This window comes from Eumetopias jubatus, unplaced genomic scaffold, assembly GCF_037043125.1.
Source record: "Eumetopias jubatus isolate StellerSeaLion01/CBP00866 unplaced genomic scaffold, mEumJub1_p1.0 scaffold_7, whole genome shotgun sequence".
Lineage (NCBI taxonomy): Eukaryota > Metazoa > Chordata > Mammalia > Carnivora > Otariidae > Eumetopias > Eumetopias jubatus.
Window position 1 is genome coordinate 100,844,002 of NW_028274813.1, and position 15,374 is coordinate 100,859,375.

General features: G+C 42.1%; 1 protein-coding gene across 1 annotated transcript in view; it reads right to left on the minus strand.

Moving 5' to 3' along the window:
- ANXA2 (annexin A2) overlaps nucleotides 1-1,098 on the minus strand; it is a 44,828-nt gene extending 43,730 nt beyond the window's left edge. Inside the window, exon 1 of the mRNA XM_028100021.2 lies at nucleotides 1,000-1,098. The gene's annotated coding sequence lies outside the window, so the exon portion shown is untranslated. The remainder of the gene's footprint in view (nucleotides 1-999) is intronic.
- Nucleotides 1,099-15,374: the final 14,276 nt, after the last annotated feature.

Here is a 15,374-nt window from a genome sequence, read left to right on the forward strand (position 1 = left end):
AGAATTGGCATTCTTAAGCCACTTTCGCAGATAAGGAAATTGATTTTCTCCTCCCACCTTCTCAACAGCCAGTTGACGGAATCCAGCCCTCCACACCAGAGGGTGAGACCGCCACAGAGCTCTAGGAGCAACGGGGGGGGGGGGGGGGGGGGCACGCCCTTTTCTGTACCCTCGTCCCTGACTCACTGCTGCATCACCACCGGGAGTAAAGTCAATGACAATTCTCTTCCTCCCCTTCCCCCCAAACTTGGGGGACACTTCCTTCCTGACGCAAAAATGGTCAACCAAGTGGCAAACTCCCCAGATAACCCTGAAATCAGAGGTTGTTCTCCTAGAAGATAATCTAGACAAAGGAGAATGAGCTGAGGGTTTTTTTCCCCTTTTTTGTTTTGTTTTATTGGGGAGAGAGGTTGCTACTACAAACTCCCACCTCTCATCCCTCCCCCCCCACCGCTTCCTTCCAGATGGTCGGTACAAGTTCCACAAATGCGCGGTTCCCCCCCCCCAAATAATTTAAAACTGAGGGAGATTACTTTCTAGATGGCCGTTAAGCTTTTGTTAAACGTGGAGGGAAATGCCCCCAAGACTGCTCCGCCCGGGACCCAAGGCTACCCGAGCAGCCACACCCTGTCCACCGCGGCAGCCGACACGTCTGGAATGTGGGGCCTCCCTCCGTCCCCCCCGCCCCCGCCCCCGTCTCGGAGCTTCCTGGAAGCACTTCGGGGGGGATGCCCGACCCCCTTCCTCTGCCTTGCAACCCCAACGCCGGGATACAACCAGTCCCCCTCACTCCTACCCAGACCACCCTACTACTACGCTGCTCTCCGCAGAACCCCTTGGGTGGACCGCCCTTCCAGCCCCCTTCCCTGGACGGCCTCCCGGGTTCCTGTGGCCCAAGGCTCTTTGCAAGGCCGTCTTCCTCTTTTCCCGCTGCTCCCCGCCCCGCTAGCGCGGCGGCCCCGGGGCCATAGCGGGAGGGCGGGGCGCACCCCCGCTTACCTGGGCCCGGCGCAGAGAGCTGCGAGCGTCCCCAGTTGTAGAGCAGAGCTGGCTGCCCTGGGTGGGGCTTTTATAGCCGCCACATCCTCACTGTGCAAGGGAGGCCCGCCCCGCCCCGCCTCCCCCTGCCCGCTCCCACCCCGAGTCAGGGTGACTCACCCCGGCCGCCCGCCTACTGGGGGCGGCCTCGCCCTGGAACGTTCCCGAGCCGCGCCATGAGGGAGCGGCCCCCGCGCCCACTGCCCTGCCTTCCATTAAAGCACTGCCAAGGTTCCTTGAGGCCCATCGGCGGCCTCGTTTCTTCCACCCTTGCTCCTTTTACTTTTTTAGCGCCATGTCAAGTTCTCAGCCCTGACTTAGGTTGATAAATTAGCAACACTTTAATAGACGCAGAGCTTGGTTAAGTTACTTTTTTTTTTTTTTTTTAGGGGTCAATGAAATGGAAGAACTAATTGTTCCAAGAAACATAAATCGAGATTCCCCTGAGCGGGGGCCGTTGGCATCCAGCTCCAGCTGCCAGTTACCGTCTGCAAACATATTAGCTTAACCTCTAACCAACAGTTCCTGCGAGGAGAGTGGGGCGGGCGATCCGCCGGGTCCTGCCCTTCAAAGAGTGGCTCACGTGGGCCTCGCAGCGCGCAGCCAGGCCCGGAGCCAGGGTTGGGATGAGGAACAGGTGGGGAGGCCAAAGCCAGGCTCCAAGATCCCACCCCCCCTCCCGCCCCGGGAGGAGCCCATTCTTCCGGAGCGCGGTCCTCTCAGCTTCTCTCCACACCTCCCACAACCGGGCTCAGCACCCTGTGCGCCTGGCAGCGCTGCGCGTCCTCGTGGCAGGCCATCCGGGCTGGGTGGGGCCGGTGGCTTCGAGCCTCGAGTTCCAACAGCGAAGTTAACCTCCCTTCCTTCTTTCATAACTCCCGATCTTTTGCTGCCTCTTTGCTGGCTCCCTCTGCTCGGTTTTGCTCAGTTTCTCGCTTTTCTCCCCTTCTCTATTTCTACGAACCACAGTGGCAACATGTAAGCAAACATGTTTTTGTGTATGGCTGCTCAAATACTGTACTCACACTTCAAACTAGCAAGAATGTTTGACTAAGAATCCTGAAGACCTCTCCCTGCACCTTTGAATTCTTTCACACATTTCACGGAGCTCTTCTCCTACTCCTGTTGCTTGTGTGTTTTATTCTTCCACCTATCTGGAGGTCTATTTTTACTTTCTAGTTGATCATCATTTCACTTCAGGGAACCATAAAATTAAAGGAAAGCCAAAAGACGTTGGTAGCCATGCTCATGGTCACCTAGCCAGCTAGCCACAAAGGCGGCGGGGTGGGGGGGGGGGGCGCGGGGGGCCTCTGGACACTCAGCCCTGAGCTCATGGTTACCCAGTTCATTCACTTGTAATGATACTTAATAGGCCCTATCAGAAGTACACATAGAAAATAAACCAACAGTTTCTGATTTACATTTTTAAAAAAGATTTTATTTTTAAGTAATATCTACACCCAACATGGGTTCAAAGTCACAACCCTGAGATCAAGGGTTGCTGGTTCCACTGACTGAGCCAGCCAGGAGCCCCCTCGTTTACATTTATAGCTCAATTTAGGCTGAAAGACTTACAGGCAGAAATCGTGTTTATCTGCCTGCTCCTCTGAACATTTTGGAACAGAAGGGAACACAGGCTGACTATTAATGGTGGACAGGCTTCTGCCTCCCTTCTATTCCTTTCAGGACAGGGTGCACAGCCCCTTACTCCTACTTGTGTGTGGTGGGCCCTCTACAGAAGATAAGATTTAATTCAAATCCTATGGAATGCATAAAAGCCACCAAGTCTCCAAAAGAATGTTTTTTTGTTTATCTTGGGACTCTAGCAAATTCAGACATACAGATCTGTGCAACAGCCTGTTTTGCTTCAAGCTCCAGAACTTTACACTGATGTTATAAAAATGAAGCTATTAGAAGTCATGGTTTGCTATCCGAGGAATGTGGGGCCAATTCTGCCAGTATAAAAGAACTTTTTTATCTCTTTGTGCAAAGATTCTCTTTTTCCCTTCTTTTTCCCCCATAGCTGGGGAGAATGTTTACTACAATGGATCTCAGATTATGTCTACTATTGTGCATACTGTCCTCTAAAGCCTCTATTTTATTCACACTTTGTCTGCCATATCTGAACACTGCTAATAGCTAGCAATGATAGGCACTCACAAAAATTAAATAATAGAATCATTCGCAGAGTAATAGAATGCTAGAGCACACTGAGGTTTTCAGACTAACTTGTCTGATCCTTAATTTTTATAGATGAAGCTGGAACCCAAATAAATTCTTCTGCCCAGTCCAGAGATTAAATAATGCACTCAAGTTACTTGTTGCAGTGTAACAAGTTACTACCAGTACTTAGTGGTTAAAATATACATAACCGTTTATTTGCTTGTGGTTTTGCAATCTGGACAGAATTCAGTGGGGACAGCCTGACAGTTCCACATGATGTTGGGTGGGGCAGCTCAGATGGGGTTGGAGGATCAAAAGTGGTTTAACCCATTTGTGTAGTGCCTCAGCTGGGCTGCTAGAATGTCTGAGAGCAGGCTAGGTCTCTCCGTCCCTTGGTCTCTCATCCTCAAGTTCTTCATCTCTATACCAGGGTAGTAATGGTGTGGCTTTTCAAGAAGAAAAGCTGAACCTACCAAGACTCTTAGCTTGTAGATTATACAAAAACAGCAACAGGCTGGATTGGCATTATGGGTCATGGTTTGCTGATCCTTGCTTCCGGTCTGATCAGTTTTGGGCTTTACACACTGACCTCTTCACTACACTGTCCGAAATATCTCCTTTTCCTTAAGAATAGCCCACATTTGTAGCCGATTAGCTCTCTCAGTCTGCTTCATACCAATAGAAACCCAAAGGTCCAGAAACTTCTCATTTTGTCCTGTTTTTGTGTCCAAAAAAGCTGGCAATTCTTTCATTAACACAATTATTTAAAAAAAAAATACAATTATCTTTAAAACTAAGTGGATTTTCTATAAATCTTACTGAAGTTCATTCTATGCTCCAAAAATTTATAACCAATACCATTTTCTCAAAAACATTACGGGTTTTCTGTAAATCTTAATGAGGTTTAACTGCATGCTCCAAAATTCACATGTATTATTCTTCCTAAAAACAGACCTCTCTACTTTGTGCTTGTCAGATTAGAGCAATGCACTTAAGATTCCCAGAAGACCTGAGATGGTCTTCAACATACCATATTAAATCTCCCTAGAATCTATTTTTTTTTTAAGATTTATTTATTGATTTTATGGAGAGAGAGAGAGAGCTCACAAGTGGGGGGGAGGGGCAGAGGGAAAGGGAAAGAGAGAATCTCTAGCAGACTCCCCACTGAGTGTGGAGACCAACAACGCTGGGCTGGACCTCAGGACCCCATAAGATCACTACCCAAACAGAAATCAAGAGTCTGACTCTTATCTGACTGAGCCACCCTGGCGCCCCTCTGTGGAATCTTAAAAATAAAAAAAGGTTTTGTAGCCCCACATGATTTGATCTTTATCCTGAGGCCATTTCTCACATCTTTTACTGGCTAGCAATTCTGCTTGAAAACCAAACATCTTTCTTTAGTGCATTTTTCTATTATACTTTATCATAAGCAGCTAAAAGAAGACCATTGGCATTTTCAGGATTCTGCCTAGCAATCTCCTTGGCTAGATTCAGAGTTCACTGGGCATATTTTCTATCATCTATCATTCATGTGACCACAGGCAATGGTAATGTTAAACATTCTCCCAATTCATAACCTAGGCTGCCACTTCAACCTCCTACTGCGATTTCCTCACCACCCTTTCAACCTCCACCAACTGTCTACTCTCTGGTTACTGCCTGGCAGTGAGGGTCACTGTCACATATTTTAGGTTTTTGTTATAGCAATACTCCACATCAGGGTACTAATTTGCTTCACTTACTATTATTAGGAAATAAACTACCTCCACATCTTACAGGCATAAAACAACCACCACCATTTGTTCATGATTCTGCAAAGGGCAGAGTTCACTGGGTCAGCTCATCTCTGGTTTTATTTAGCATTGGCTCGGAGACCCAAATAGAGTCTGGAAGATCCAAAAGGTCCTCTCTGCAGCAAGGTGGTTGATAGTGTTCAGGAATAGAAGTGGAAGCTGCCAGGCCCAGAATGCTTCCTCTGTATTGCACTGGTCAAAGCCAGTCATTTAACATAGATTCAAGAGAAGGGGAAATAGATTCCACCACTTCCTCCACAGAAGTGACATGTGTTGACATGGAAGGAATGGTTGGCAACCACTTGTGCAATCTACCATAACCCTTAGACCAGCAAGTGGCAGACCTGAGGCTAGAATATATTTTTTTCTGCTTTTCAAATCACTGCTTTTTCCATCATGCCATATTTTCCATATACTACCATTGCTTTGGTGAGACACAGGCTGGTCCCAAGTCCTCTACATTATATGGTTTAGGCTTTCTCTAGCTGTATAGCTGTTATATCTTTGAGCCTTGTTATATACAATCAGTATATAATAATGTCTTGTATTTGAAGACTCGGCCAGAAAAGGAAAAAGAACTATTTGTAAAATCCAACATCCAAATAATAGGAGTTCTAGAAAGAAAAAATAGGCAAAACTAAGGGAAGAAAATCATCAAGGAATAACTGAAGACCATTTTCTAGAACGGATGGCCATGAGTTTTTATACTGAAAAGCCATAATAAATAGAACCAACCAACCAACCAAACAAACCCAAGGCACGTCACCATGAAATTTCAGAACACTGGATGCAAACAGAGAGAAATTCCTAAAAGATTCCAGAGATTTTAAAAGGTCATACATGAAGGATAAGAAATAAGAATGGCATTATACTCAACACTCAGATCTTAGTTTCTAAATACCATTCTCCAATAAATGAGAGTTCGCCTAGGAGAAAGGGTTGGTTCCAGAAATGGGGCAGAGAAAATACATGGTGAGCTTTGTGCTAAACAACTTATGAAGAAGACACAAAGCCAATTAGAAGGAGCCTCTCCTGGTTAAAACTGGGGTAATCTGAGCATCACACTGAATGAGAGGAATTGATTACATTACATTGAATTGTCTAAACTGGTAGTTTGAAAAAGTACACAAAAGATGGGATAAGGGGACGCCTGGGTGGCTCAGTCAGTTAAGCATCTGCCTTTGGCTCAGGTCATGATCCCAGGGTTCCAGGATCAAGTCCCGCATGGGGCTCCTTGCTCAGCGGAGAGTCTGCTTCTCCCTCAGCCTGCCGCTCTCCCTGCTTGTGCATGCGCGCTTTATGACCAAAAAAGAAAAAAAAAAAAAAAGGTGGGATAAGGAAAGCTCTTATTTATAGAGGAATGCCAACTTATAAATCTATCAGGAAAGAAATATAAAGTCACTATTTTGCTACTAGAATTCCATATCCATCCAAATTATAAATCAAGGATAAAAACATAATAAACATTTTTCAAAAATGCTGTTTATGTTCATGTACCCTGTGTTAATTTGCTAAGGCTGCCATAACAAATTACCACAATCCTCATGATTTAAAACAACAGAAATGTATTCTCTTACAATTCTAGAGGCCAAAAGTATGAAATCAACAAATCAGCAAGGCTGTGCTCCCTCTGGAAGCTCCAAGAAAAAACCCTTCCTTGTCCCTTCCAGCTTCTGGGGGCTGTCAGTGTTCCTTGTGGCTGCATCACTCCGATCCTTCCCCATCTTCACGTGGCCTTCTTCTCTGTTTCTGTGCCTTCTCCTCTTCTAAGAACACTTGTCATTGACCTCGGCCATAGCAACTTCTTATTAGACATGTCACTGGAGACAAGGGAAACAAAAGCAAAAATGAACTACTGAGACTTCATCAAGATAAAAAGCTTCTGCAGAGCAAAGGAAACCATCAACAAAACTAAAAGGCAATGTATGGAATGGGAGAAGATATTTGCAAATGACACATCTGATAAAGGATTAGTATCCAAAATCTATAAAGAACTTACCAAACTCAACACCCAAAAAAATAAATAATCCAATTATGAAATGGGCAGAAGACATGAATAGACACTTTTCCAAAGACATCCAGATGGCTAACAGACACATGAAAAGATGCTCAACATCAGTCATCATCAGGGAAATACAAATCAAAACCACAATGAGATATCATCTCACACCTGTCAGAATGGTTAAAATTAACAACACAAGAAACAACAGGTGTTGGTGGGGATGCAGAGAGAGGGGAACCCTCTTACACGGTTGGTGGGAATGCAAACTGGTGCAGCTGCTCCGGAAAACAGTATGGAGGTTCCTCAAAAAGTTAAAAATAGAACTACCCTATGATCCAGCAATTGCAGTACTAGGTATTTAACCAAAGGATACAAAAATACAGATTTGAAGGGGCACATGCACCCCAATGTTTATAGCAGCAATGTCCACAATAGCCAAAACTATGGAGAGAGCCCAAATGTCCATTGACCGATGAATGGATAAAGAAGAGGTGGTGTGTGTGTGTGTGTACACACACACACACACACACACACGCACACAATGGAATATTATTTAGTCACCAAAAAGAATGAAATCTTGCCATTTGCAGCATCATGGATGGAGCTAGAGTGTATTATGCTAAGTGAAAAAAATCAGTCAGAGAAAGACAAATACCATATGAATTTATTCATATGAGGATTTAAGAGAGAAAACATATGAACATATGGGAAGGGGGAAAAGAAAAAGAGGAGAGAGGAGAAACAAGATATAAGGGACTCTTAATAACAGAGAACAAACTCAGGGTTGATGGAAGGTGGTAGGTGAGGGAGGGGCTAGACGGGTGATGGGGATTAAAGTGGACACTTGAGATGAGCACTGGGTGGTGTATGTAAGTGATGGATCACTGAATTCTATTCCAGGAACCAATAATGCACTGTATGTTTAACAAAATTTAAATAAAAAATAAAGTAAATGAATCTGTGTAGAATATTATCAAAATAAAAACTACAGGAAAACTGTTGAATATTTCTAATGCTGCAGAGGAATTTAGATTTCTAATACTGGGAACCTGTGATATGCACAGGTAACTAGATAAGGGGATCTACACGGGGGACACATGTATGCAGATGCTGTCACTATGGAGAGGGTACCATATTCCTCCCCACTATGTAAGAGGACATTAGCAAAGAGCAAGCAGGAGCCGGTTTTGTAACCCAAGAGACCAGTGGTGCATCAGGATGTATGGGAGGACTGCCCAACGACAGTGATACCTGAGGGTCAGGCTTGCTTGACATGAAAAGCAGCCACCAATGGTAAATCATTTGTGCCATTTCTTCAAACAACACCACAAAAGAGCAGGAGGAGGAGAGGAAGACGGCAGAGCAGAGCAGAGCATTACAAGGGAGGACACTGGGCGATTGTGACACAGAGAGAAGCAGATCGAGAGGCCTATCTTCCTGACCCCGGCATATCTGTAACCTCTTACCGTCTCCATCCTAGTTTCTGCATCTGGGAACTCCACATTTTAGCCCAGATCATCTGTAAGTTCTTTACTAGCTCTTACATTTGTAAGGTCTTGCTAAAACAGAGTTTCAAATTCTTTAAGACTCTGCTAAAACAATCTTTGGAAGATTCCTAATCCAACTTTATTACTCAGGCAGTACAATTCTAGTTCAGCTCCTTAACACTTTGGCATCTGGTGCTCCTAGGATCCTTGAGAAGAATTGCTGATTGTGTTCTAATAGGGTAGATAGAGCTCAGGATGCTGTTAGAAGCAAAAGGCAAACAGATGGGTGAGCTGCTCTGAGCAGTGCTAGTTGCAGTTTTTTCTTTTCTCTTTTTAAATGAGAGGTTAGTCTTCCCCAAATCCCAAGGCTCCACTCCCTAATTTGGAGATGAACCAGATGATTTCACTGGTCTTTCCCTTCTCTGGTTTCTATGATTCATCAGCTATAGCAACCAGGGTGGGGTAAAGAAAACAATTCTAATATTCAGTTATGTTGTAGCTCAAAAGGAAGGAATCTAAGAAAAACTATTAAGATTGTAAGAGAATGAAAAAAATGTAACTCATAATACTCCTCAGAAATTGTTCCCAGGAGGTGTCACTACATTCAGTGCCCTGATCTCACCTCTTTAAAATATCAATTACATGAACATTTTTGTTCATCAAATGTTCTACACATCTTTTTCTATGAAATTGGTAAAATGCTTAATGTAGTACAGATAAATGCCTAGTTGGTTTTGAGCACCCATGTCTCTGAAAAAGCTGCCAGTATCTAACTACAAAAATCAAGGAACTCCCAAGACAAATGCACTCAATTTAACAAACACTGAGTATTCACCATATGGCAGGCACTAGGGCAGGACTGCATAGCAGATGCCTAATAGGCAAAAACATGGTAACTCTGACCTCAAGGTCTAGTAGAGGTAAATAAGTAATTCTTATTTGACAAATGTATCAGAAATGAAATCAAAGTGCAGGGGAACCCAATAAAAGAATGACTAATTCTGTCAAGGGCAGTTAACCAATAGAGAAAGGAAGTAAGACATTCTGTCTTGGCCAATGCATTTAGTTACTCAAAGCTATTTGAAGTAATTGTGAAACCATAGGAGAGGAAATGTAACATACACCAATGTATTCTATATCCGTGGACAGTGTCAATGTAGAGGTGTGACTTTTTTTTTTTTTTTAAACAAACCATTCCAGTATAAAAACAGGTAAAGAGGAATAGTCACTGGAGAAGATATATTATTTGGTTAATTCCACTCATGTGAAAACTTGAGAATATTTTTGGAACTCCTCTACTTAATTCCCTCAGAGCCTAAGGCAAATCTTGGTCAACTGAGAGGAGTTCTAAGCAATAGCTAAAGGTCATTCTGAGCCAAGGCTCATGACTAAGTGTGCAGAGGATAGCAGGAGTTTCAACTGGGGTTAAAAATACATGAAGCCATGAATAGGACCTCATTTGATTACATTGTTTGATGGAATCAATGGTATTAATTTTCTGGTTTTAAGGAAATTTGATCATTTTGATATGATGTCTGAAGTGGATATCTATCAGTCCAATAAAGTTTTTGGAGTTCTTAAGATACTAAATATTCAAAATCATGTAATCCAATTTAAAGGTACTTTTTTGGGTGAAAATACCCAAAAATATAGTGGGCTGAAATGGAATCTTCAATAATGACATACCTATGGATGAGGTACTTATATATCAAAAAGAATTTCAAAAAACAATTCTCCATGGCCAAGGAAATAGCCAACCAAGTTGGTTACAGTTTCCAATGAATGACATTGGCATCACATAGGTCTCTATCAAAATGGATTAACATCATCAGTCCCTTTTCAGAGCCAGTGGCATTGTTGAGTATTCTGGATAGCTAGAACAAACTTCGACATGACCTCACACAGCTGAAGAGGAAAGAAGAAAAAGCACAGAGTTAGTGGATGCAGAGTGTGTCTAGAGACCCTTGCCAATCACTCCTCACAAAGGCTGACCACTCTCCTGGTGTGGCAGTTACTCTTCCTTCATAAAAAGAAATCCTTTCTCAGAGTCATTAACTTTGCTTCTGTTAGTCTCTTAACAAATTAGTCTGTTAGTAAGTTGTGTACATAATAAAATTACCTGCACTGTACTGTGGAAAAAAAAAATACATGAAGCCTTCATACCCTTTTCAGATATCAAACTGAAAAGGTTTGAGGGGCAGAAGGCATGGCCTGAGACCCACATGGACTGGCAATGCTGGTCTACATATTTCGTTTTAACTGGGTAAGCCAATTTTCTCATTCGAAGCTGTAGTATTCATTTTAAACTTTTAAACATTAACATAATTATCACACAAACATTAAAATATTCTGGGGAGGAGCTCATGCATGACTTACTCTGACCCTCAAGTTTCTGAAGGGAGGCAACTTAGGTTTCAGTTTGGGCTTCTGGGCTCAGCTACTTGGCTCATTTTATTTTTCCTTCTTATACCCCAGAGTCTAAGTTTTAAAAGGTTAGAAAAGAATCCAACTAGGTAAAAGTGACATTTAAAGAGTTAACCATCCTTTTTAAAGTGACTTACTTGGGAGGATACCAAACTTTTTTCCAGATTTAGAGTGTACTTCCAAATGATACAGAGTTTAATTCCCCGAAGAATAATTTTTGCAAGGGAACCCTTACTCCGTTTAACTCTGGGCTTTGGAGGAGAGGCACCTGACCCAGTTTGTGTGAGGGTCTGCAGCACTTATCACTCCATTTCTGACTTGTCTAACTCCAACAGATTTAAGATCAGCAACTTCTATCTCATGGGCTTGACCACATTCTCACAAATGTGGCAGGCATTATTTGGAATTGCAAGAACAGAGGTGACAGATGGCCAAGTAAGATGGATCACTAGAAGTTTTGGTTTGGATTGAAAAATAGCCTCCCCTGATCTCCCTGCTTTCAGACTTCCTTAGTTTCCATTCTGCCCCCCAATCCAGCCTACATATTATATATTACCATAGTTTCCATTATGGAAGTTTAACCTTGTTGCCCATCTCTAGTGCCACCCCCCATTAAGAAGCTTCTCCTTGTTCCCCACCTCAAGACAATGCCACAGTCTCTAAGTCAATCACAGCTTTTTAGTGCTAAGTTCTCCCCAGCACACTGTCTTAGATCCTTTGGGTCCCTTCACCACAGGCACAGTGGTCATGTCTTAGCCACACGGATGGCCTGCCCTTCCAACATGCTATGCATGTTTGTACCTCTGAACATTAACTATACTTTGTCCCTGAGTTTGAAATTTCCCTTCCAGCCTGGCAAACTCCTTTCAAGTTTTAGGTCAGATGACATTGCTCATTGATTTGATCTGACAATAATTCACATTTACACAGGGACTTGCAGTTTAAAAAGAACTTTTATATCCATTATCTACTGGAAGGCCACTAAAGCCTATAGAATATGCTGGCAAGGTATAAATATCTGGATTTCACAGATGAAAAGACAGAAGAGCAAAGAGGGGAGAAATACAGCCTTAGCAAATGGAGGAGCTGAGACTCTAACTCCATACTCCACACTTCCTACCCCGTTCCCAAACTCATGCTTCTTCCATCAAACTCCAAATCTGGGCGGCCTACTTCTGAGACTCAACTTCGCATACTTCTCTCCAAGTTGTAGCAGACAGTCTTAACATTCTAAAGACATCCCCAAATGCTGGATGTGAATTAACTCTAGCACAGGCTCCTGGGAGGCAGAAGGCTTGGCAGACAGCAAACTCAGCACTCCCTTATATTCAAAATGACATTTTGGCCTTAGGCACTTAGAGAGTAGTGGTAAGTGCCTAAGCACTTACTTACTCTCTTAAGGAGAGTAAAAGTTTTCAGGCACTAGAGTGTAGCATTAAAAAAAGCCAAACTGAATTAGGGACTGACCCACCACTTTATTAGCCTCCGAACATGCACAATATACAGAGATATTCAAGCCTCATGCACTGTGATTTCAGTTTCCCTCACTCTCTTCCTGAACTCAAACGAACTCAATTGTGCAATTCTATGAGACTGCATTTTGGAGCTGGACAGAGACCACTTCCAGCTGCCCATTGTGGCACTTGGGAAACTATAATCTGCATCACTTTTCGTGGGACAGAGGGCAGACATTATACTTGCAAAATGTATTCCATTATTTATTTTTCACATTAGTAAAACTGCTGCTTGCATATTGTTAGGATCCATGACTAGATAGTTAAAAATAAAACACAAACTCTGTAAAATACATTCTATATCTTAGTCGTCTAGCAATGTTAACTTTAAACAGACTGCAATCACTTGATTATTTATTCTGGACTCATTTCTCACTTTGGGTTGAAAACTTCAGGAGCAAATTTAAATATTATCTCATGGATAATAATGCAGTCAGTAAGACTGTCTCTGGGCACAATAGCCTCTTTATTTAGTTGGAGTCTCTCTAACAGGTTAAACCAAAAAACCCTACAGTTTATTTCTGGAGCCTAAGTTGGGTAGAGGTTTGTTGAAAGAGCAACTTGAAAAACTGTGGACGGTTTACGTTTACTTGGCATTGGAGAACATTACCTGCAGATGATGAGACCTCAAAAGTTGTGTGAAAGAAAAGGCTTTTTTTTTTTTTTTGGCCACATCAGGAAAAACAGGTTTGTCCAGACAAGTTTTGGCTGCCAGGCAGAATGTTTTCAGAAGGTTTTGAAATATGGTATCTTTAAAATTGTGTAATATGAATTTGTATGTCCTTTGTTGTTCTAAAATGAAATAGAGTAACACTGGGTGAGTCAGACGGTAATATACCACCTAAGTAATGTGCTCTTCCTGGTGCATAGCAAGAAACACACATTGTTGATTTGTCTCATTACTGCTGATACTAATTTAATCACTTAGTTAAGATAGTTTCTGCCAGATTTCTTCTAGATTAAGTAAACAAATAAGTATGTTATACCTAATAATAACCATCTTCTGGGAAGATTCTTTAAGACTACATGAATATTCTTGGGCTCCTGGGTGGCTCAGTCGGTTAAGTGCCTGCCTTCAGCTCAGGTCATGACCCTGGGATGGAGTCCCTGCTCAGTGGGGAGTCTGCTTCTCCCTCTACCCCTCCCCCCTTCTCATTCTCTCTCAAATAAATAAAATTTTTTAAAAAAGCCTATGTTAATTTTCTTCTTTGCCATCAAATTTTCACCCACCGTATTTAGCATCCTTTGAGGATTCTTAGCTAAGTAATTATCTCTATAATGATTGCAAGTTGGTTTTTCTAATTCCATCATTCCCTCTGGATTTATTGGTTGGCAATCTACTGTAGAACAGAGTATTTCCTTCTTCTCCATTTATTTATTCATTTATGCCAGCATGAGCTTGTAGATTACTATTTTACTTAAAGCATTATAATGTTACTATCATTCTTTCATGCTCAAATTTTCCCAGACCCAAGAACTCCTTTAAGCTAGTTCCTATGTTCTTTTAACATTCATCCATTACTCTTTGAGCACCTTCTTACTTTCTGGTGCAAGACAATGTTCCAGGTTCATCTTGTATTTTCCCTGCCCCAGTCTTGGGATAATATCTCCAAAGAACACTGATTTCTTTTAGTGAAGGACAAAATTTAGAAACCAAGATCTGGGTGCTAAGTGTGTTCATTGCTATGTGAGTGTTACTGCTTCTAGGCACTATCAGCAGAATTAGGAAATATGTATGCATATGTACACATAACAGACAGCTGTATCTGTTTCTCCATCTCTCTCTTTATATATATTAAGTGCCACAAATTCACTCTGATACTTCCAATTCCAATCCAATACTATGGGGTTTATTCTTGCCTCCCTCTTTCCCATTATTCTCAATGTATTTATTTGCTCAGTTAATCTAGTATATAACCAAACTCCCTGTCCCTTGGCCCTAGTAAAGAGGAAGTAGAAGAAAGAAAAGGCCAGTGTGGTCCAAGGCATGCCAGCCCCGATTTCCTGGTTTATCAGCCCAAAGGTGGGACCCAATCTTCCTGTCTATTTCTCTCCTCTAAGTTGTAGACCCACATTTTCATATTCCAGATTCCATAGGACATTATCACCTTAATTGTACTGTTGACATTTGGTTGAAAATATAAGTAGTTGTCTTTTTATGCCATCTATATTCTTCCTCTAATATTTTCATTTAAGTCAGTGGCAGCACTCGGGCTAAAAATTTCAGTTGTCTTTGAAACCTCTACTTCATAATTCCAACACACAAGCTACTTCATGTGCCATGACCTTTAGTTCTTCTTTGTATTCCCAAGACCTAGTGCCTATAAACTACTTGTGACTCTATGTTACAGGAGGTAAACATTCATTTGGTGGACAGGATCAAATCTCATAGCTGCTAACTAAATAGCTTTCCAATTTACACCTTTCCATCCACCTGCTATTTTATAGAGTTACCACCTCCTTGCCGTAAGTCTTTCCTCTCTCTAAATAATCCTTTATATTTTAAGTTTCCTAAAATTGATGTCATTTTACTTGAAAAGCCTCCAATGTCTCCTCACTGCTTTTAGACGAGATTGTGCGCGTTCAGGGTGGTATGGCCGTAGACCTCTCCCTGCTTTTAGAATCAAATTAAACTACCTGGGAATAATAATCAATACCTTCCTCTATCAAGCTCTAACTTACCTCTTCACTTTATGTCCCATTTATCTTCTTTTACCCTCATGCTTGTTACAAGAGCCTATTTGCTATTTTTTAAAAGCAGCACTTTCCATAAGATTTTCCCTAATGCTATAATGCTCTGCCTTTTCGTCCATATTAATATTTTACTTGCCTTTCAGAACAAGCTTAAAGGTCATTTTTACCATGAGTTTCTCTTATTTCCAAGCACCCCCTTTTCTTACTCCTATGCAATACTGTGCCACTTAAATTCCGCTCTGTCTTATAGCTCTATTGC